This window comes from Lepisma saccharinum, chromosome 18 (genome assembly GCF_977018435.1).
Source record: "Lepisma saccharinum chromosome 18, izLepSacc3.1, whole genome shotgun sequence".
NCBI lineage: Eukaryota > Metazoa > Arthropoda > Insecta > Zygentoma > Lepismatidae > Lepisma > Lepisma saccharinum.
In genome coordinates, this window is record NC_139246.1 from 48,725,486 (window position 1) to 48,747,304 (window position 21,819).

A 21,819-nucleotide genomic window follows, 5' to 3' on the forward strand; every position below is an offset into this window, starting at 1 on the left:
ACAGGGTTGCCAACTCAAATTGGTAGATACAATATGTGCCAACCTGTATATATAATATGAAAGATGAGGAGTCGAGGGGGTGTGAAACTTCTTGGAGTTTGATTAGTTCATACGAACTCTCCAGCCTAACTATTGCCTATTTTGGGAGGAGCAGGAAAAAACGTTTTATAAGACCCAGCCTTGACTCATCTCACCCAACAGGTCGGTAAGTGCCGGGGCTTGCCCCGAGTTGTTATCTTCCTGGAGACGAGGCCTGCTCGGAAAAGGTTTATTTTTATATACAGAGCAATCCCTGACATTCGCTAAGAGACTCGGCGGCAAGCGGCCCGGCATCAGCGCTTGTCTTTCCCGGTGTCCGCGACAGTCGCTAGAGTCGGCTATTAAAATTACAGTTTTCATATTGTGTACTAACCTTCACTACAGAAGGTGTTGAAAATGATATCCCTCTGCTGCAACACATTCCTGGCATCTCCGAAGGAAATTGGCATTTACACGTGCAAGTTCATCTACTGAAATTCTCCCAATTTCTCGTAAAATACTCTCTTTTAACTCACGGATGGTGTGCGGATTGTCTTTGTATACTTTATTTTTTAGATTTCCCCATTTTTCTTTCCACTTTTGTTCAGAACTGACCCTCTTACTCAATAAACTTTTTTACGAGGTTTAATATACTATAGTGGTCGTATGTGGAACGGAAACACCAGGAAATTTCGTTGCAAAACGTCGTCGCACTTCTCCACAATTCCTCTTTCCGAAGTAACACTCTACAAGATAAATCGTTTGTTGTAATGTAAACTTTTGTGGTTCCATATTAAGCCACAATCTTCAACACACGGACACGACACAACACAACTTCCGAGGGAAGATTATACTGGCGTCAGTCTGCAATGTCAACAGAAAGAGAGCGAAAAAACAGACTGTAGCGTGCGACTGTCGAGGACCCGTTCACCGGGAAAGACAAGCGCTGACGCCGGTGAATTCATAACGAAAGGTGCTAGAAACAAAGCATTTTAATAGACATTATTTTATATTTCTTGTCAATTTTACAGGATATTGCATTTTTTATGGGGTTTCGTGGAATTCTAGTGCATTTTAAACAGTTTAGTGAAGCATATTCTTGATTTTCTAAAAACATTTTCACGCCAGCAGGGACATTTCTAAGTGTTTTCTTTGCTTACGTAGAAAAGCAATGTGGAAGAAAGAGACTTGCTCAAAAAAGTGTCAAGTGACTTAGAAAAAAATCATGAGAAAGAGGAAGTAGCGAAGAACAGGGGGTCCGGACCTCACCCCCCGAAAGACTTACCATTTCTAAAATTAAATAATCTTAAATAAATAAATAAATAATTAAATTAAATTAATTAATTAATCTTAAATAAATAAATAATCTTAAATAATACTTGTTTAGAATTTGTTATTTAAGCGATGTTTGTTTATTTCCACCGAACTTATTGGAACGCAAGGAATTGGGATCATACGGCTTTGAAGGACAGATCGAAAGATTTATCTATTTTTGTTAATCAATAAATATTCAATTATTTATCTATTTGACATTAATTCCCTTGCCAGAGCGGTTGTTTTTATACAAATTTTCGCGATGTTATAGCTCTTTTCCAGTCTTACGGCGGGCACCCTATAAGCTGGCAAGGGAAGTGGGGAACGGGGAAGCGACCAATGCCAGAACTAGGACTAGCCGCCGTAAGAGTGGAAAAGACCTATAACTACACGTAAGCTAGATAATGACTACGAGCTGTTCTATATTGATTATTTTACCATCTTTCTACCTATTCATGTAATAATAATACAATATTACTTAATTTACATATTTAATTTAATTATTCTATTATAATGTACGGACCCCATTTTTATCATGAACCACATTATGGGTAAGCCATTAATAAATCCCTCCCATCTTGACCTATGCCAGGAGATTACGGGATATTAAATTAGATTCCTCCAGAGATGGAAGCATCTTCATAATATTTTTACAATCAATTTAAACATTTCTCTGCATAATTAATCGTAAATAAAAGTGGAACAAATTCAGTAGGATGTTAAGAATTTATGTGTTACCTAAACTAACATTATTTAAGTTGTTAAATTTTACGACAATAAATAATAATTTACCAAATGGTTCAATATCCCGCGAACATATTATAAAGAAAATTATTTATTAAGCGGACTTCGTTTTGATGTACACAAATATCGAAATCCATATTTACATTCTCTTCAACCACGCCCAAAAGTAAGTTAACACATACGAATCACCAATCTTAAAAAGAAAAGGACCCTGCAATATAAAAAAGCACTTAGACCCTCCAAAATTATGAAAGACACGTTACTTACAATGAAATCACTTACCGAAGTGAGGGCATAACCCTCTTAACGGGTTAACACTCGCAATATATATATATATATATATATATATATATATATATATATATATATTGATGTACAGACTCATTTCTTCAAAGATTTGGATAAAACACTCTTTGGAAGAGCAAAGGTTACCTTTGCTCCAAATTAGTAAGACAACCCTATTGATGCCTCAAATACTTTCCACCCGCTCTCCGACAACAAGACAAAAAGAAAACACCAGCTGTCTACATCTACAATGCAGAAAAGAGTTACAGACTCGCCTCACCTCTGATGAAAACAGAAAGTCCGACTACTCCATGATGGCATGAAGCAGCATCTAAACTCGAGACAGTCGTGCGACAAGCTCATCGCTTAATGCGAAGAGCAGTCACTCAGCTGGGCTACAGAAAAACCCAGAAGAGAACGACCAATCAAAGTAGTTCTGCGTAAGTTGCCAGTCGACACACCGATTGAAGAGATTAAGACCTTGCTTGAGCAACACTGCAACGTGATGCAAGTCCACCAGATGAAGAAGAAAGATGGCATTACGACTAACCGAGACAACAGGAATCTACAACCATGAGTGTCTACTACACTGCAAGATTCAAGTGGAGCACTACTGGTCTCCAGGGAGACATATTTGAAGTGTCAATAGGGTGCCTTACTAATTTGGAGCAAGGGTAACCTTTACTGATGCGTGAAATGTGCAAGCAACCACCTCGCCACAGAATGCCAGAAGCAAAGAGCTGCAACTGTGAAGAAAACCACCCAGCCAACTACAGAAGCTGCAGAATGTTTGTCAGTCCAACAAAAACACAAAACTCCACCTCCAAGACAGAAGAAAGCAAAGAAAAAGAAAAGTGAACAGAAGAACAGCAGCAAGACACGCACCCAAGAGGCCAAACCTCGATACAGCTTGAAGTTTCTGGCTTTCAAAATTGTCTACTTGGCCTTCGTGGCTGAGTGGACGCTAGAAAACATGACATGGCGTCTCTTCACACAGATGCAAGATAACCTAAAAATAAAAATTTTAAAATCTAACTTAAAACTGGAAGAACCAATGCTGTACTTACCAAAATTGAATGTTCAAATGTGACTTGAAGATCCAACACGGTGTACAGGCAAAATCGAAAACATCATTTTCACAAAAACCTGAAAACTTGCTACAAAACAGAAGGTCGAGCTGCCCCGTCCATGACTCGATTTTGAACTTGTAATAGTTCATACCTCAGGTTTAGGTCACATCCTTGGCTGCTTTGCCAGGCAGCTGGGCTTATTCAGCAGTGATATCTTTTCGAAAAAGTATTGAGTGGCCCTTTCTACAGACACCAAAATTTCAATCTCCCTTCCACGTAGTACATTTTTGCAGACTAACGAGGCTCTTGGCGCCTAGACCTGCAGCCAGGATAATCCTCTGTGAAGCTTGTGTTTTGTCGTTCCTATATGTTTGTGATTGTCCCTTCTTGCATCTCATCTTTTCACCCTTTACCCTCATCTTCGTGATTGGCCAAGAGAGGCAGAAAAACGAAGTAAAAATTAACCAAACTTCCAACTGGATGGCTGTAGAGGTAGCAGTAAGATGATTTATTGTTTGGGAACCTTGTGAAAAAATAAAAAAAGCATATTATACAGTTCTGTTTTGTTTGTAGAAAAGTTACTTATATTATAGTTTCATTAACACACTCAACAAACATTTACACAGTAGGTACTGTATCAGAAACAGAAAAATGTATATTTACATATATTTTTTTACTTGCTTCAATCAAACTGTTCAAATATTTTACAGGGCCGTTTACTAGAAAAATTATTTCCATAAATAAACATATATCTTCTTGTATGGTGCCAAGAACTATACAAGCAATTTTAAGCATGATATTTAAAAATAAAAAAATCCGATTTAATTAAAAAAGATCAACAAAAATTATTATTTAAATAAAAATCATGATTTGTACCCACCCTGCAAAGAAAGGAAGAGTAGAAAAAGGAAGATTATTTCCGTAATATCTTTGGCTCATGCATTTGAAGCATCGGAACGAGTCACAACTCTCGAAGCAGCCAATTAACCAAGCGAGCCGCTGACGTCATGTCAACCCAAAACCTATCGCCAAGCCCGTTGCTCAGGTTCTACACGCCCACTAGGCTCGCTAGAGAGATTCGCGCAGTTCGCGGGACCTGTTCCGAAAGTAATTCGACTTCTACAAGCAGAAATGGTTGAATCCACAACCCTCCCTCCCTCCTTGAATGTAGATAGAACGAAACTAATTCCACAGCGACCTTCGCCCATCTTTCCCAAGAATTCCCAATTCATCTGTCTCGGAAACAGCCTAGCATGAGAGTAATGCTGCTTTTAAAAATCGTCTAACATCAGTATCGGCTGAGCCCTAACAATGATTCGCGTGACATGAAGAATGAAATTTGAGTTCTACGATCTTCTAAGTCCCAGTCAAAGTAAAGCTGTTGCCTTTTCCTGCAGCAAATTATTTATCTGCATTCATATCAGATATATATAATATTGTATAAAGTTCTAGAAATCCTACCAATAGGTCACGTGGGAAGAACGGAGGAAAACCGATCTGTCATGTCATCACAAAAATGTAACACATTTGTGTCAAGATTGGAAGAAGACCTCCAAGAAGATCTATACCCTGTCCCATCTATCTGTGGAGCAGGCGAACGAGAACAAGTCTCTCTGTAAGTAGTGACGCGAAACGGCTCTACCAATGAACAGTGAGAGGAATGGGATTGCGTAATGGAGGGGGGAGGGGACTGGAGTTACCTGACTTTGTCCATTCGATTTCCCTCCTTCTCTGCTGCTATGCACGGCCCTGCTCCACAGTTAGCTGGGACAGGGTATAACAAAAAATATATTCCCAGTTGAGTAAACGTTCTGTAGAGAGTCGCAGTGATCTAGTCGGTAAGGCGTCTGACTGCTACGGGGGAGGCCCTGGTTCAATATGTCTGCATGAATCGACCTTGAAGTTTGCCTAGCTTCTACTGTATAAATGAGTACAAGGGGGGCAAATCAGGAGGTAAATATTACCGGAGTGGGGTGCTGATTACAAGCTCTACAAATGTTGTGAATGTGTCAATGTACAGAGAAATGTTCTATGCTCAAGTGATTGTGGCTTAACAAGATGAATTCCTAATGATTTCGGGTTGAAATCGTGTCCTGGATATGGGTGTTACTTTGTGAGTGCCCCTTGCTGAATTTCATCCTATGGTCGGTTGTGAATAATGGTTAGATAAAATTATGATGAGACATTCGCAAAGGAACTCGGAAGCTTTGATAGCGACATGATTTCAGACCTGCTCTTTCAATCGCTTTTCACATTTCTTTGATGTTAGATATTCGTAGGATTTCTATTTTTTTAAAAATTTTAACCTAAGGGATCGGTTTCACAATAAGGCTACCCTCGAATATTGTTGAAGTTGTTTCTATATTTTAAATCGTAGCAGATGTAGGGAGAAATAAAATGTATGCCAATGTCTTCAGCGAAACCAAAGGACCCACAGCATCAATTGGGACACGCAAAACAAGCCAAGGAAATAAAGAAGAAGAAACAAATAAATAAGCAGGTTGAATCAGTGGTACTACACCACCTGCTGGGTGGTCGTGGAGAAATATTCAATCGGTTAAACAATATTATCAACCTGTGCAGGAGTTTATTGCAGTCCGACGCGTTTGCCAGTACGTGCCGGCTATTTCATTGCCTCTCTGCGAAGCGATAGAACTGGTGTAAATGGGGAAGATCGTTTATCATTGTCAGTGATAAACCACTCCACTGTCAGATTGTTAGAGTTGCTCCGGACACAAGACACAGGCCGCGCTGCTCCTCCAAGCAGGATGGTTGGTGGACCGACTGCACACTTGGGAATCCAGACAGCACGTTGTGGGTAGCCCGTCTGTCTGGTCGGTGTTCCTTGTTTGTGGCAGGGATGTTAAAGGTTCAGGAATTTGAAATAAATTCAGTTGCTGTTCAGGAGAGAAAATCAAGCAGCGTATATGGGTTCTCCACGGTAAAGAACTTATTTATCTGTAAAGTATTTAAATACGGTCGGATAAGTTGACCGGTTTAACGAAAGTCCGGATTAACTGAAATAACCTAAAAGAACAGTAGAAAGTGCATTAAAACTCCGTTTATAGCAACAAAACACGTTTATTATGGTGTATGTAAAGGGCATAGGACTAAATAACATTACAGAGTACAATACAAAGTCTGCGTGAAACAGAATTTCATCAGTGGTTGACTGCCATATCTTTGGGAAGTTCTCTTGTTGACTTCTAGCCACATTTAAAACTTTGCATTCTGCTTTTTTTTTTCTTTTTTGGCCTTTTGCCTGTCGAGATTATGGGAAGTCCAGCTTATCGGGGTCCGGATTAACGATGTTTTACTGTAATTAAAAATTGTTCAAAATTTTGATCAATATTGGTATGTAACTATCCTTCTCCAATTATATGCATCAAGAATATTGCTCAAGAATATTCAAGAATCACATCTCAATATTAAAATATATCTTATGTAATCACAAAATGCAGTTTTTCATGCAAAATTGTTACAAAATAAAAATAAAGTTTGAATATTGCATAATTTCCAGGATACTCCGCGAAAGTGTCGCCCAACATTTTGGCTGACCTCGTGAAAGACCAATATTCAGGAAAGTATTGGTTGGTATCGGTAGATGAATTCCATCCTATACTTCGCGATACCGATACCACTGGTATCTGCCGATACCGATACATCAGCTTCGGAATCGGCCCAGCCATAATTTTATATTTGTCAACAATCCCAGGTATAATAGAAGTACTATGAATATGCCTTAGTTGATTTATTAATATTTAATTTCAAGAGGACTTGTTAATGTATACAGATTAAAAAATAGGTATTTCCGAGTAAAATTGTTGGAATTTACCGGGTAGGGGTTTCTCGAAGGTTGAGGACCACTGCCGTCGGCTACATTCAAAGAGCCATGTTTCTTGGAAACGAAAGCTCTTTCTGTCTCCTTAATCCAAACAAGTCTTCCTCCCCATCCATCTTCGATTGGTCACAGCAGTAATTTTCCATTGAATCAGTGTTGCCACAATCTGACGGCGCAATTTCCCTTTTCCCCCTATTTATTCCCTTCATCTAAAGATTGATTGATTTGCTTTATTTTACTTCGCTTTTTTGTGCCACTTTTGACTAATTTGCGAAGATGGGGATGAGTGATGATATGATGAAATTGATGAATGGACATTCACAATCATCCATGCCGAAGCCGGGATTCGAATCCGGTACCCCTGGTGTCGTAGCGCGATGTGATAACCACTCCGCCACGAGTGCCGGCCCCTTCATGTAAAGAAATCGTATAATAATAATAATAATAATAATAATAATAACAAACACCGATCAAAATAATAATAATAATAATAATTTGTACTTTCAGCAATATTTTCGTCGGCCCATGTTTGTGTGTATTAAAAATGTTAATAAAATCGAATATGTAGAAAAAATGAAAATTTTATAAATATAAATATACATTTATATACCTACAATCTGTTCCAATATTGAATCTGTCTTCAAATTTTCCTGAGATTTTGGTTTTTCTCATCGAAATTACCTTTCCCATAATATTCGGCCAGAATATCCCTGCAAAAAGGGAAATTTCCCTTTAAGTGGCAACACTGCCATCGGTGTTCTATACGTCAGAATGCACGCTGACGTTCGGTGTCGTGTGGCTACGAAGGTAAGGTCGCATTCTCGAGCAAGGACGCTGGATTCTTGGAAGCAACCGCCCCTCCTCTGATCCACCTGCCTTCGTTACGGTCGACCATTAATTATGCCATCTTTCACTGTCCGGATTCAAGGAGCATTACAACATATTTGGGATCTGGGAGAGGCGCACAATTCAGGTATTCTAAAATTCTTCCTCAATCCATGTGCTGTGTCGTCAAGGACGTCGTACCACGAAGCAATTTACATCTATTCATGCCCCTACTATGCGGAACTCCTCTTGCTTTCCAGCGCGTTTGTTCTTACAGTGGTTCTCCTATCTTCGTGCCTTCTGGGGACTTTTTATTCAATGCGAAACGAATTGGCAAAACAATGCCTGATCGTTCTTGTCCTCCTTGCGGTAAGTGGTCCAATTAGCGCGAGGAAACAAAGACGAATCGCAAGAACTTGGATACTTTCGTGCTTGGTTCTGGCACGTAACGGTCTTTTTAATTTACAATCACGATTGACTCTTCTGTAGTTTGGCCAGTTGCTGTCGCGTTTAAACGCGGTAAGGACATGGCATTAACGTATACTGTGCGTATCATGCAGCTAAAACTTTGATAGTACTTGAAACAAAAGGAGTTGGTATTCCAGTTATCGTCACATCATGTATTTCAAATTATATATAAGGTAGGGTGCCCAAATATCGTCCCTTAGTCACTCTTGCTTTATATTACCTTCGTCAACTATCTCTGTACCTAGAAACCAAGTCAAAGCGCCTGTATACCTAGGAAATCAATTGTTATTATCAAAAAATAATAATTTCGAAATTACTCACTATTCGCAACCCCCCCCCCCCCCCGCCCAGAAAAAGCGTGCCTAATTTCGTCCCCCAAAAAAAGATCGGAAAAAAGAGAATAATAATGATTTACCAAGATATTCATGTTACTTAACAAACGATCATTACAAATGTGAACATGAACATAATTATTTGAGTGTCGAACTGAAAGCAAATTTGGGACTACTCAGAAACAATATTATGTTTACTTGAAAAAACAACAATAAATGTAAGTTATTTCTTGTTTGTAAGATGAGCCTTTAGCCTTCGAAGCAAGTATCACAAAAAAAATGCACTGTTTTTGGCGCCGGAGCATGTTTCGCGGAACTATATGAAACATTTATGCAGAGGATCCCGTGGTCGAAATTAGGAACATGACGGGGGACAAAATTTGGAACAACCCTCAATCTAACATGGCGGTTCCTACCTTTTCAACAAGTGACCTTGACCGAACACAACGCACATCCTTCTATATTGACATCATACCTTCGCCAATGATATGCAGCGAACATAAAACCTACTCTCATACTGGTCGAGATACCGAGGGGGCGCGGAGACAAAATTCGGGCCCCCTACATTACATTATGAAGAATAGGTCTCTATAATTCAAGTTGTGTATCATGTTCTGTTCTGTTCAACACTGCACTGTACACACTATATAATGCACTTCTCCACATGCTCCCCCCAATTATCACCATTTTTTGAAAAAAAAATCGGATGATTTGAAATCAATAGATGATTCTGGAAGTATTTTGAATGCTGATCTCGGAAATGACATCAATTTTTTTCCCCATCACGTCAGGAATTTTCACAATTTCACAATCAAAATTATCATATTCGTCATTCCATTACACCTATTACAGAACGCAATAAAATAAATTTAAACAAAGGGAAATTCGGATGTTTACAAACCAATAAGGGATTCTGGAAGTATTTTGAACATGCACATGACATATTTTTCCCGAGACCACGATTTTCTCCATGTCATTTAGTTCCATCAACACACTACATTATAACATTGAATTTTGGACATTTTGTGAAGGAATTTTTATAAGGGATTTCGAAAATGGAATTTACGTAATCAAAGTTTACAATTTTCATATCAATGTGTGTTGTGAAGATGGAAGGTGGATTAAATGCTTAATATTCTATGTGCATCTTTAGTTCGAAATTGGAGGATTTGTATTGTAAAAAGCCAATATTTTACCATCATCTAAACAGAGCCATCTATTGAGGAAATTAGGGAACTACACATTTTATTGTGAAATGCAGGCAGGCCTGTGTTATGAAGGAAGTACACTTAGGCAGGGTTTGAAATGGAAATTTTCACAAAAGTAACATCTTGTGGTATTTCTTTTTCATTTTGTCCCTGACTACTATACAGGCTAGATTAACGACTAATGCAATGACGTGCTGTATTACAATTAATAATAGTTAATATCGAAAAATTTACATAAACATCGAATAATATAAAATATACTGAGCACGTATCTTCTGGAATTTCCTCTTTAGTTCTTAACGGGCATTGTTCTTCAGAAGGTCAACAATATATTTGCTCAGCTTAGTATCATAAATGAAGGGCTCCGGTGTAAAACATGGTAAGTGACATTTTGGTCATTTTTGAGTTACAAAGTAAAATGTTCCATCCTTCAATTTTTGAGTGAAATTGCCATGTCATACAATATGCATTGGACTCAATGAAGCCTTCTGAAATTGGTAAACACAACTCGAAAACAATTTATCTACAGTATAGCTTGTAATAACCCTTTTCCTTAATGAACTGAGAAATGACCAAAGTGTCACTTATCACGTATTACACCCGAAACCTTCAAATATGAAAAGGAAATTGCAAAAACGATTTGATGTGTGTGCGATATAGTATGCCAAGCCGTCAGGTTAATCACGAAAAATATAAAATACGAAAGTAGGAAATAAAAAAGAATGACCATAAAAAGTTAATGAATAAAAAGGTTTCTAGGCCATTTTGCACCCATCATTGTATATGGGAAAATATTTCCTTGCCTAGAATTCCGACTGAAGAAAAATAAAACAAGGGGCGTAAAAAGCCCATTGGAAAAATGAAAATAAAAAGGGCCCTGCACAAGAGAAACACAACACATTAAAAAGTCAGAAAAAGATTCCTCACAGACGGTGGAAGAGACCAGCTATTCGCAAAAATCTAAAAATCTTTGATAAAATACTGTTGTCATTGCCCAACAGTGATGACGACAGCCGGAAAGGGTAAAAGTCTGCAGGAGGTAAGCAAGATCGGAACATTCAACAAGAACAAGCCGAATACTTAAAACTACATTAGAAACACGACACAACGGAGGGTTCTGCCCTTGCAGCAAATTTGTGTAAATATCTTGTGCAGGAGGGTACCTCTGTCAGAACAATTAAGGTCGGATTGGAAATAAATAAATAAGAAAAAAATAGTGAAATATGTAATTAATTAAACGAACTGGAACGGTCTGTTGCCATTTCTGACGAGACGGAACGGGAAGGGTACTTAGATCAAATCTTCATCTAAAATTAATTCGTCGTATTGAAGTTATTAAAAATTGGATCTGGAGCAAGCGAACGAAAAGAAGCCTCTACGCAAGTAGTGACGCGATACGACTCCAACAATGAACACGTGAGAGGGAATGGGATTGCATGGAGGGGGAAAGCGACTGCAGTTACCAACCTTCGTCGAAAGTGCAGCACCTTTTGTTTACCAAGCCCATTTTGCCAGGTAAGCTCCTTGCTACTGGGCCAATTTTAAGCAAAATGCAGAGTTTCATTTAGATGACTGTAGATCGGAGGCTAATTGCCCTAGACAGACGAATGATATATCATTATACGCGGAATGAACCATACATTCGGACTATATAAAATTTATGCACATTGAGTGTATATATGGATGCGGGAGGAGGGGAAGAACCGGAAAATGTCAAAATCTCAGAAAAAATCCCCTCCCCCCCTCCGCCCCTGGACAACAAAGTACAGGACATTGTCAAAATACACATGGAAATGATCGCAGGCATATTTGGAACAAGAAAATAATTGCATTATTATCATACGAGTAATAGAACACAACTTGTACCTCCCAAAAGACATGTCTATACGCCACTGACTCAGTTTCAAAGAAAGCCGCCATTTTCTGGCATTTTCCTCCCCTTTTGATGGGAGAAGGAGTCTTTACGGTGCAGTATATGTGATAACAATAATATAAAAGAAGAAAATCCCAATTACGCTGAAAAGTAGCGACATTAGGACGTAAAAACGACGTCCTTGTCGAGGTATCTATATATAGATAGTTGGTAAACAAAAGGTTTTAACGACCTCGATCACAGAGGCAAATTTAGGAGTCCAACAAACTGTAGCGCCAATCGCATCATATCCCTTTTCTGCCCACTCACCTCGACACCTCTAGCTCCCCAATTACTGAACACATATTTCTGTGTAGTGTTCATGCAGTTTCATGTTATGCATGCTGTTCATCCTCTGTTGTTGAGACGTACTACTTGAAACAATACTCAAGCAGGAATTTGCTGACAAATCATAACGAAAAACAGCATAAAAAACAAAGCCTTCATCTTTCGGAGACTCCCCAACTGGACGTAGAAGTAATCGCTTAATTTGTTTGTTTGCCGTTGAATAAATAGATTACCTTTTTCTGAATCCGGTTTCTCAGCTTCGTACTAACCTTATGTTAAACCGCCCGCAGCGCACTCTCCTGTTTTCTTTGATAGGTGTCGAAATCCAGTCCCTGACACAAATGGGGCGGACGGACACTTTGCCCCGGGGGGCATCTCGCACATACTCATGTAGGTTAAGTCGACGACGCTTCCATCAAAGGGGAAAAAAATACAAACGTCATAAGAATAAAGGGCAAACAAAGCTTCCAACAAATTGGGCTGACTGGCAACTCGTTTGATTGGCGATTGTTTCTCTGCGTGCTCCAACATGTCTCCCTTCCAGCCTGTCCAACTGCAAAGCCTTTTCGTGAATACAGATCTTAAAGTTCTATGGGGATGTCAGTCTCTTCGTCTTGATGAAGGATGTTAATTGATTGATTGATTTGGTTTATTTAACTACGCTTTTCTGCCACTTGTGTGGCTAATCGCGAAGATGAAATTGATGAAGGGGGATTCACTACCCAACCCGGGACCTCTGGCGTTGTACCACGATGTACCACCTAATACCACCTCCACGAATCTTCCCGTCACTAGAAAATGTCAGATTCAGATTCAAATGACCACCCAATATAGTCACATATATTTTCATTTTCTCATAGCAATTTGGCACACACGAGATAAGCGAGAAGCGAAAAAATGAGGCTCGGTCAATACTATGGCATATCGTGTCATTCCTCTACCAACTGTTTACAAAAATCTTTCTGTAGAAGGAACAGAACCGACGACCTTCCTCGTCGTGGATATTGACTTCACTGACAGTAACTGACAGTGAACCACCTTCCATATTTTGCATGGAACATTTTTCGTACGATGTGCATTATGCGAGTTTTTTAATTATATGTTTCATTATAAAATTGATTTGCTTTATTTTACTTCGCTTTTTGTGCCACTTTTGGCTAATTTGCAAAGATGGAGATGAGTGATGATATGATGAAATGGATGAATCGACACTCGCAAACATCCATGCCCAGGTCAGAATTCGAACCCGGGATACCTAACGTAGCAGCGCGTTGTGCTAACCACTCCGCCACGGGGGCCGGCTTCATTATAAATGGATCAACCTGTAAATATAGGCGCGAGAAACGGTGGTGAAGTAGGATACTAGGTTTCGATTCCTGGGGTGGGCGGGTGAGAATTCTTACAACAATGTCCCTGCGTGGAGCTGCTCTGTGCTTCACCCAGCCTCTAATAATAGGGTACCTTGTGTAACTAGGAGGTACAGGCGGCCGGAGCGTGGTGTTGATCTAATAACCTCCATAAATGGCTGAGACTGTTATAATGTGTGGACCCCTGCCAACACACAGGCCCGTAGCCAGGCAGGGGCCAGGGCGGGCTGAGCCCCCATGGAACTGCCATCAGCCCCCATTGACATTAGGTAAAACTTTTTTGTAGCTATAATTTGTTTGCAGTGAAGAGTGAAAATGTAGACAGCTCGCAACTTTAGGGATAAATCCACAGAACATGAACAGCAGCTATTACTATTACATTCGCTCATCTTGTTTATTAGCTGAAGTCTAAGTAGCTGCAAGTATTTAGAAGATTCTCTTCTCTAGACTTTAGAAAGTTCCTTCATAGGGGAGCTTCTTTATCTGTACTTTCGCTACCCCTGTTGCGACCTCCCGTTAGACAGAAATCTGTGACTTTGATGTCATCATGCAAATTCCTTCGCATCTGCGTCAAAGGTCAACAGCTCCCAAGTTTTGAGAATGAAGGGGAGTTTCATTGCTTTGGTCGGGGGGGGGGGGGGATGTACTGTAGGTACTGTGATTCAATATTGTGCATTTTTTGTGTGTGATATAAATATCTGTATGATCTAAAGCAGTATGGAGTGTGGAAGGAATTATTTCAGTATCAGCCAATTAACACTCAAAGAGCTGTTTTAAGACATGTAGAAAAATGTTGCATTTGTGTGATATTTATAAATATTATAGTATAACTTAATGATCCCCTCTCACATACACATAATTTAACTTCATTTAATACTGTTAATTTTTTTTAAAAAAATGACTTTGTTTACAAAGCCCCCTCCCCGATAACCCGTGAGCCTCTCCTGGAGATCAATTCTAACTACGGGCCTGCAACACATCCTCCCTTTGCCTTCACTGTGTGTTGCAGTGTTGGCAGTTTTACCTTTACCTTATATGTATAAGTGAAACAGAAGGAGAGAGAGAAGGAATACACATTCCCATACATCACACATCTACAAGGGACGTCTACAATGTCCAATTAGGATCCATGGATATTGTCCCGTTCTGGATATCCACAACGGGATATCTATGGGACGTCTATGGGATATCCAGAGAATCTCCCATCCTGGATATCCATAGGACGTCCCGTTCTGGCTATGCATGGGATATTTGGTATTACGTACACGTGTTATCGCATTTTGACATAAATATTTTGATATCCGTGTAAAGATTCAGTCTTAGCATCTAGTCTCAATTATGTTAGCTCTGTTATGCAGTAATAAATCGTAAATTAGAAACATCTCCCACAGGAATTGCGTTGCCCACAGGCTCATTGTCATTTCAGGGAGTCACGCATGCGCGCCGAACAGGTGAAAGTTGCCACGAGGCTTTCTTTGTGTCTCGTCTCAAACACAACAGCAGTTTGCATGAGGACGTTGCCATGCGTGGTAGTGACGAATAAGCGCTGCTTACTCTGCTTATGCGTGTGAATACAAAGTACTTTTCAGATGTGTAGATGCGTGTCTGTGTGATTTTCTGTGCGTAATTGCGCGTGAGTGAGTGAGCGAGAGAAAGAGGGAGAGAGTGGAGTGCTTGTTATAAGCATATGTGTACTTGAGGTCTTCGATTTGAGTAAATCTAGTCCAGGAATGTTCTTTTCGTAACCTAAGTATGTGCGAAAAATATCAGCAATGTCCAGATTATTTACACTTTTTAGTCCAGAACATATCCTTATCCACATGAAATAAGAACATCCAGAAAATGTCCCTATACGTGAACTTATGTCCGAAACATGTCCAAAAGTCATCCATAGAATGTCCAAAACACATCCAAAAATGATCCACAGAATGTCCAAAACACGTCCTTTCTGGATATCCTATGGCGTCCCCTGGACGGACACATGGATATCCAGGGGACGTCCTATGGATGTCTACTGGACATTCCGGGACATCCTATGGACATCCAGAATTTCGGCACGAATATCCAGAAGACGTCCATTAGACGTCTCCTGGATATGTGTGTGCTGTGTAGGCTATAGTCGGCGAGGTCCACCTGACCTCACACATTACCTGACCTGGGGCCACCTGAAGGCAGTGATTTATTCCACCAAGATTCGCGACCTACACAATCTGCAATGGAGGAAAACGGAATGTGTCCTGCAAATATCGCCTGCCACAATACGGTGTCCGGAAAAACAGGGAGCTTCGTCTGAACATGTGCCTTGCTGAAGAGGATCAACATATTGAGCATTTCACTGAATAACACTATGGTTCCTGACTTTTGACTCACCCTATATATATATATATATATATATATATATATATATATATATATATAAGAGAGAGAGAAGAGGGGGAGACAGACAGACAGACATACACAGCAAGGAATTGAAATTCAGTATGCACTTTTGCAGATAGCTTGGGATGTTTCTAGAAATATATTTCGAAAAATGTCCATGCACGCTGTCTCACATATAATAATAATGATAAATAGACCATTTTATTAAATGGATATGCTATTTCTTCAATATTGTATAGTTATTAATGATTTTTATTATTAACACGTGGTGTAACAGCCGATGAGGGCCGTACCTATCCGCTGCCAGCCTCACTCCTACCACAGGTGGGAGATCATCCATACAGTTACTTGTGGTCAGCACGACGAACCCAAAGTCGTTGTATTAGGTTTTCATTACCGGGTTACACTACTCATTCGTTGCTCCCCAATTTCCTCACAATGGTGGATGGCCACCGGTCCCATACAGAGGCTGAAATCACAAGAGAAAAGTTGTTATCCTTCCCCCTGGAGACTCGAACCTGCGTGCGTCCCGTAGTCGGGGCCCAAAGCTTACGTGTTAAAACATTTTTATTATTGTTGTTCTGACGAATAATTAAAAAGATGGCGTAAAAATAGAAGTATAACAGGATACGTTAATTATCTAGCTTATGTGTAGATAATTCTACTTTGGAGAATGATGTAAAAATACATAGAAAGATTTATAAGCAAAGTCATAAGCTGTCATTTCCCCTGATTATATTTTAACAATTATTATCATTATTAATAATTTTCTTATTGTCCATTAAATTTTGTACACACTGTGATTAGAGAACTGATTCATTCCCAATGGTGGTTTGTTTTTTGAGTCCACTTTATGCATAGCAAGGCTAATCGGGGCTGGACCTACAGTTTAAAGTGGGATCCGAACCACTTGTGTCTCCACCGCGTATCAAACCTTGTGCCCATTGATTAAAAGACGGCGACGTTACCACTACGCCATCGGAAAACATTCCCAATTGAATCCTACGTTTGTCAAAGTTTGGCTAAATAAACTTGACATTGTGCAATAAACGGCACACAAGTATGTTTCGCATTTAATCTTAGGATATTTCAACACATTTTTGGGGATCTGGACCCCTAGATCCCTCTAAATATGTCCTTTCTTGTCCTGTGCTACGTATGCGAACGCAACTTCTTGGTTATCTTCATGGTTTAATAACTGGAGGATTACAACGTCTGGTAAAAACGCATACAGAGGCAAAAAACAAGCTGTCCCAACCAATTAATGAAAGGCGTTGTTATTTAGTCTGTTCCAAATCAACTCATCACGTACGCTGCCAGCCGATTCGATAAGCAATTCTGATAAGTGGCAAAAGGGTGACTTGCATTTAAGTTAACGACCAATGGTCCCTTTCTCCTGGAAGGTAGGCTCATCCACACAACGTGGAAGTTGGATGTGTTGCAAAATACTTGAATTCCTGTTGGCCAGTCTGCACTGTAGAGGAATGTTGTCCTCAATTCGTAAGATACTTGGGTGGTGCAACTTACTTTCACCGGCAATACTGAATGAGGATTTCGGGGGGGGGGGGAGGTTGTTTTAATAATGCATCAAATTCGAATGTGGGATGACAAAGAAATTGTTTTCTTTCATTTTCCTGGTCTTCTCCAATTCTGCTAGAAACACGGTAAGAAGGCACTGAAGGTTGAGAAATATTTGGCTTATTTTTGTGCACTAAATTATAGTAAAGATAAAAAAAGATAAAACAAGTTTTACATAATTTTCGTATAATACACAGATCGCAGATTTCGCGATTTATTATACTTTCGCCCTTTCAAGCTCTCTCTCTCTCTCTCTCTCTCTCTCTCTCTCTCTATATATATATATATATATAGGGAGCGGAAGTTGATGACCTAAAAAATGGGAAAAAATGACCATTAAATTTGTTAGTTTCAAGTTAAAAATTGAAATAAAAAAGAAATTAAACAAAATGCAATATTGTATTTTTTAAAAAAGGGCACCAAATGTTACCACATGCACATTCAATCCAAATATGCAACGAGGATTTCCGATGGAAACAACCGAATAATTTTTAAACAATTTAATGAAAAAGTCGTATACATTGAATGAATTTGTGTAAAATGCATTAATTTCCCTCATCTGTGTTTGTAAATTGCAATCTTGCGGGATCTATATAGACCTATGTTAACCTTGATGAAAAGACTCAAGAATATTACCAAAATGAAAGAAGTGATAAAACATGACAAAACAATACACCGAATATAGCGAAAAATGACGGGAAAATGCCGAAAATCGAGGAAAATGACCTAAAACCTGAAAATTGGCAAAAAATGAAAAAAAAAATCACTTTAAAATTCCCATCTTTGGGTTCTAGATGAAGTGTAAAATTGTGAATATTTCATGGGCATCGTGTCCGAGATGTCAGAAAAAAGATGACATTTCATCAACTTCCGCTCCCTATATGTATGTATGTATATGTATATGTATATATGTGCATATCTTGCGTGTGTTGTATTTCTCTCCCTCTCTCTCTTTATCTTCTCCTATTCGCACCATACTTTTCTTTTCTTTAAACAATTTATTTATTCACGTTCTTTTTATTTTTCAGGTTTCCCCAGCATAGATCAAGGATAATATGATAAGTTCCACTAAGGTATGTAAAACTTCAAGAAATGTTTCTTCTTCCTGTCTTAAAAACCGTGCAGGATAGTGTGAACTTCGTGTATCATTCCACGTTTCAGTTTCCTGTTATTCTTCATCCACATATTTCCATGATTGTTCTATTTATACATAACAGTGTTGTTGTTTATTTTATCAAGCCAAGTTTTCACTTAAAGATATAATAAATTACAGATATATTACGATTTTGCGAGTAGTCAAGTCTCTCGATCCTTACTGAAACTGAAACTTCAAAACAGTCAACCCTTCCCCCCCCCCCCCCCCGTCCCATGTCTTCCTCCATTTTATTTAGTAACAGTATTTAAATTTATTTTCATATTTCCATTCACTGGCATTTTCCTCTGATTTTCTATTTTACTACTTCTGATTTTTCATGTCTTGCTTTAGAGCTACTTAATTGCGTAATATATGTATTCTCATCACATTCTCATCATATATCGGTTTTCTCTCCTCATTTTATCAATTCTCTTAATCACAGTTCATTAAGCTTTAAGCTGATTCACTTCTTTTCCATGTCATTACGTTGTCCCGTATTTCTTTCTACACTTTCGTTGACCTCCGTGGCGGAGTGCTTAGCACACCGCGCTACGACACTAGAGGTTCCTCGTTCGAATCCTAGCCTGGGCATCGGTGTTCTTTGTCAGTGTCTCTTTATCAATTTCATCATATAATCACCCATTAGCGATGTGGGAGATAAGCGACCCTAAATTAAAATCAAACAATCATCTCTTATCCTCATGTCGCGATTAACCAAAAGAGGTAGATTGGATGAAATTATTGAAGGGACACGAACAAATAATCATGCCTAGGCAAGGATTCGAACTCAAGAATTTCGTTATCGAGATGGAAAAACTACCACTTAAGCTTAACGCCCACTGAGACGCGGCAAACACGTCTGTTACGTTCTATTGCCGCGTCTCAGTGGACGTAAAATTTTAACGCGCTCAGCCACTGGGTCGACGAAAACTTTATTGATTTTAATGAAGGGTTTGTGAACTCGAATTTTAAATCCTGTAAAAGTCTCAACGATATTTTCTGAAAACACTCCTTCCTGCCATCAGGATCATTCAGAAATTTCATTAGGGGTCACCAATGCCCTATCTTTAAAGATACTGTCCTACAATTTGTCATATTACTGCATTTGATGTTATTTTTCTGTAGAATACTTTGACCAGGGGAGCTCATTAAATCACTCACACCGCCGGACCCTGTGGCCGAGTGGTGTCGACATCCGTGGCGAAGTGGTTAGCAGAGCTCGCTACAACGCCAGGGGTTCTGGGTTCGAGTCACGGGTAAGGCATGGGTATTTGTGTTCGTCCAGTTGATAAGAAACAAAGAAAATGTAAGAATTGAAAAGTTTAAAAGTGAGAAAAAGAGTGAATGGTGGGGGATACCTCCGTGTAGGGGGTATTTCCTTTTAAAAAAAAAAAGTGATTAGCACATCGCGCTGCAACGCCAAGGGTCCCGGGTTCGAATCCCGCTTAGGCTTGGATGTTTGTGAATGTCCATTCATCAATTTCATCATTTCATCACTCATCCCCATCTTCGCTAATTAGCCAAGAGGCACAAAACGCGAAGTAAAATAAACTAAAATCAATGAATCAATCAAATCACCCACACCAATCACGCGTCAAACTTTGGGAAAATTCAGCGGCACTATAACAATGAAAGTCGCACAAATGTTGTATGAGCCTCTCCCTTGCGTATACTTTTAAGGCACGCCTTATCTTGGCTTGCATCTTTGAGCGGTATGTCACCCTCTTCATCACAATGACGAATTGAATGCCATGTCCTCGGACCAAATTAGCCGCATAAGTACGCAACAAATAAATCAGGTCTTAAGGACGACATCCTTTTTTCACCATGGCAAAAAATTTACTGCGTGATCCAAAGAAACATTTGGAATGACGTAAACAGCAAATACCGCATCGTTAAATGTTTTCATTCGATTTGAATGCCAACTTGCTGATTCGGTGATAGCTTCACGTTGGTTTGTTAATGGCCTTTCCTTTGTGAACTTTTATGGTCATCCTTCACGGAATCGAGTGTTCTGTTATCACGCTCGAATTTTTCTTCGAAGCAAAACGGATTGCCGATACGTTTACGCATTACAATTCACTGTTCCACGCATAAATTGTCCTGCGTAGCAGGTGTATTTGATCAAGTGAAAAAAATCTTTTGTGGCGTACAAGTTCACCTTCTTCGCTATCGAAGAACCCTCCAGGGTTCCAGAAGTTCCATATCAAACGGAGCCGCTCTCTTCCTTATCTGGTGTTCCATCTGATTGTTCTCTGCTCTCTCTCTCAGGTGCAAGGGGATAGCCCCTGGCTTCCTGTGTTCGCACACTTCTGAGCTGGAACTTTTCAGTGGCCGAGATTTGTTTTGCTTTGGAAATGTCTCTACTTTTCCGTTGTTAATATTGCTTGCTTGCTTGATTAGTTATTTTTCTTCCCTTCTTTCTGTCACTTTTGTCAAAGCGATGATGATAATGAGGAATGATATGATGAAACGATGAAGGGACATTCTCAAAGAACACCCATGCCAGGTCGGCATTCGAACCTGGGAGCCCTGACGTCATAGCGTGATGTCATAACCACTCCGCCACGGAGTCCAAATGTCCCAAAAAAGGGAAGGAAAATTGTATAAAAAGAAAGAAAACGACAAGAAAAGGAAAGAAAGAAAAAGAGAGACAAGTCAAGAGAAGGAAAAGAGAGATAGAAATGAATGGAAGGTATGAAGAGAAAACAAAGCAAATAGAAAAGAAAGAAAGAAAAGGATAAAGAAAAAATGACAAAAAGAGAGAAGGAAAGATATGAACAAAGAAGAGAATGGAGAGAGAAGAATAAATAAAAATTGACAAATGAACAAAAAAGAGTAAAACGACAGAAAGAAAAGGATGGAAAGAGAAAAGGATGAATAAAGAAAAAGCTAGAGAAAAAGTGAAGATATTTAAAACGAAATATAGCAAGGACAAAATTAGAGACAAAGTAAGAAAAGATAGGGAGAAAAAGGTGCAAAGGAAGAGAAAAATAAGAACTCGCTAATTGAAGACATTTCAACGAAAGGAAGAAAATTTCCACTAAACTGCTTC

At 39.2% G+C, this 21,819-nt stretch overlaps 1 long non-coding RNA gene across 2 annotated transcripts in view; it reads left to right on the plus strand.

Moving 5' to 3' along the window:
• Positions 1 to 21,819, plus strand: part of LOC146002562 (uncharacterized) — a 503,824-nt gene that overhangs the window by 344,230 nt on the left and 137,775 nt on the right. For both annotated transcript variants that reach the window (XR_014443725.1, XR_014443724.1), the window contains exon 3: positions 18,658 to 18,702. This is a non-coding gene — a long non-coding RNA (uncharacterized LOC146002562). The remainder of the gene's footprint in view (positions 1 to 18,657; positions 18,703 to 21,819) is intronic.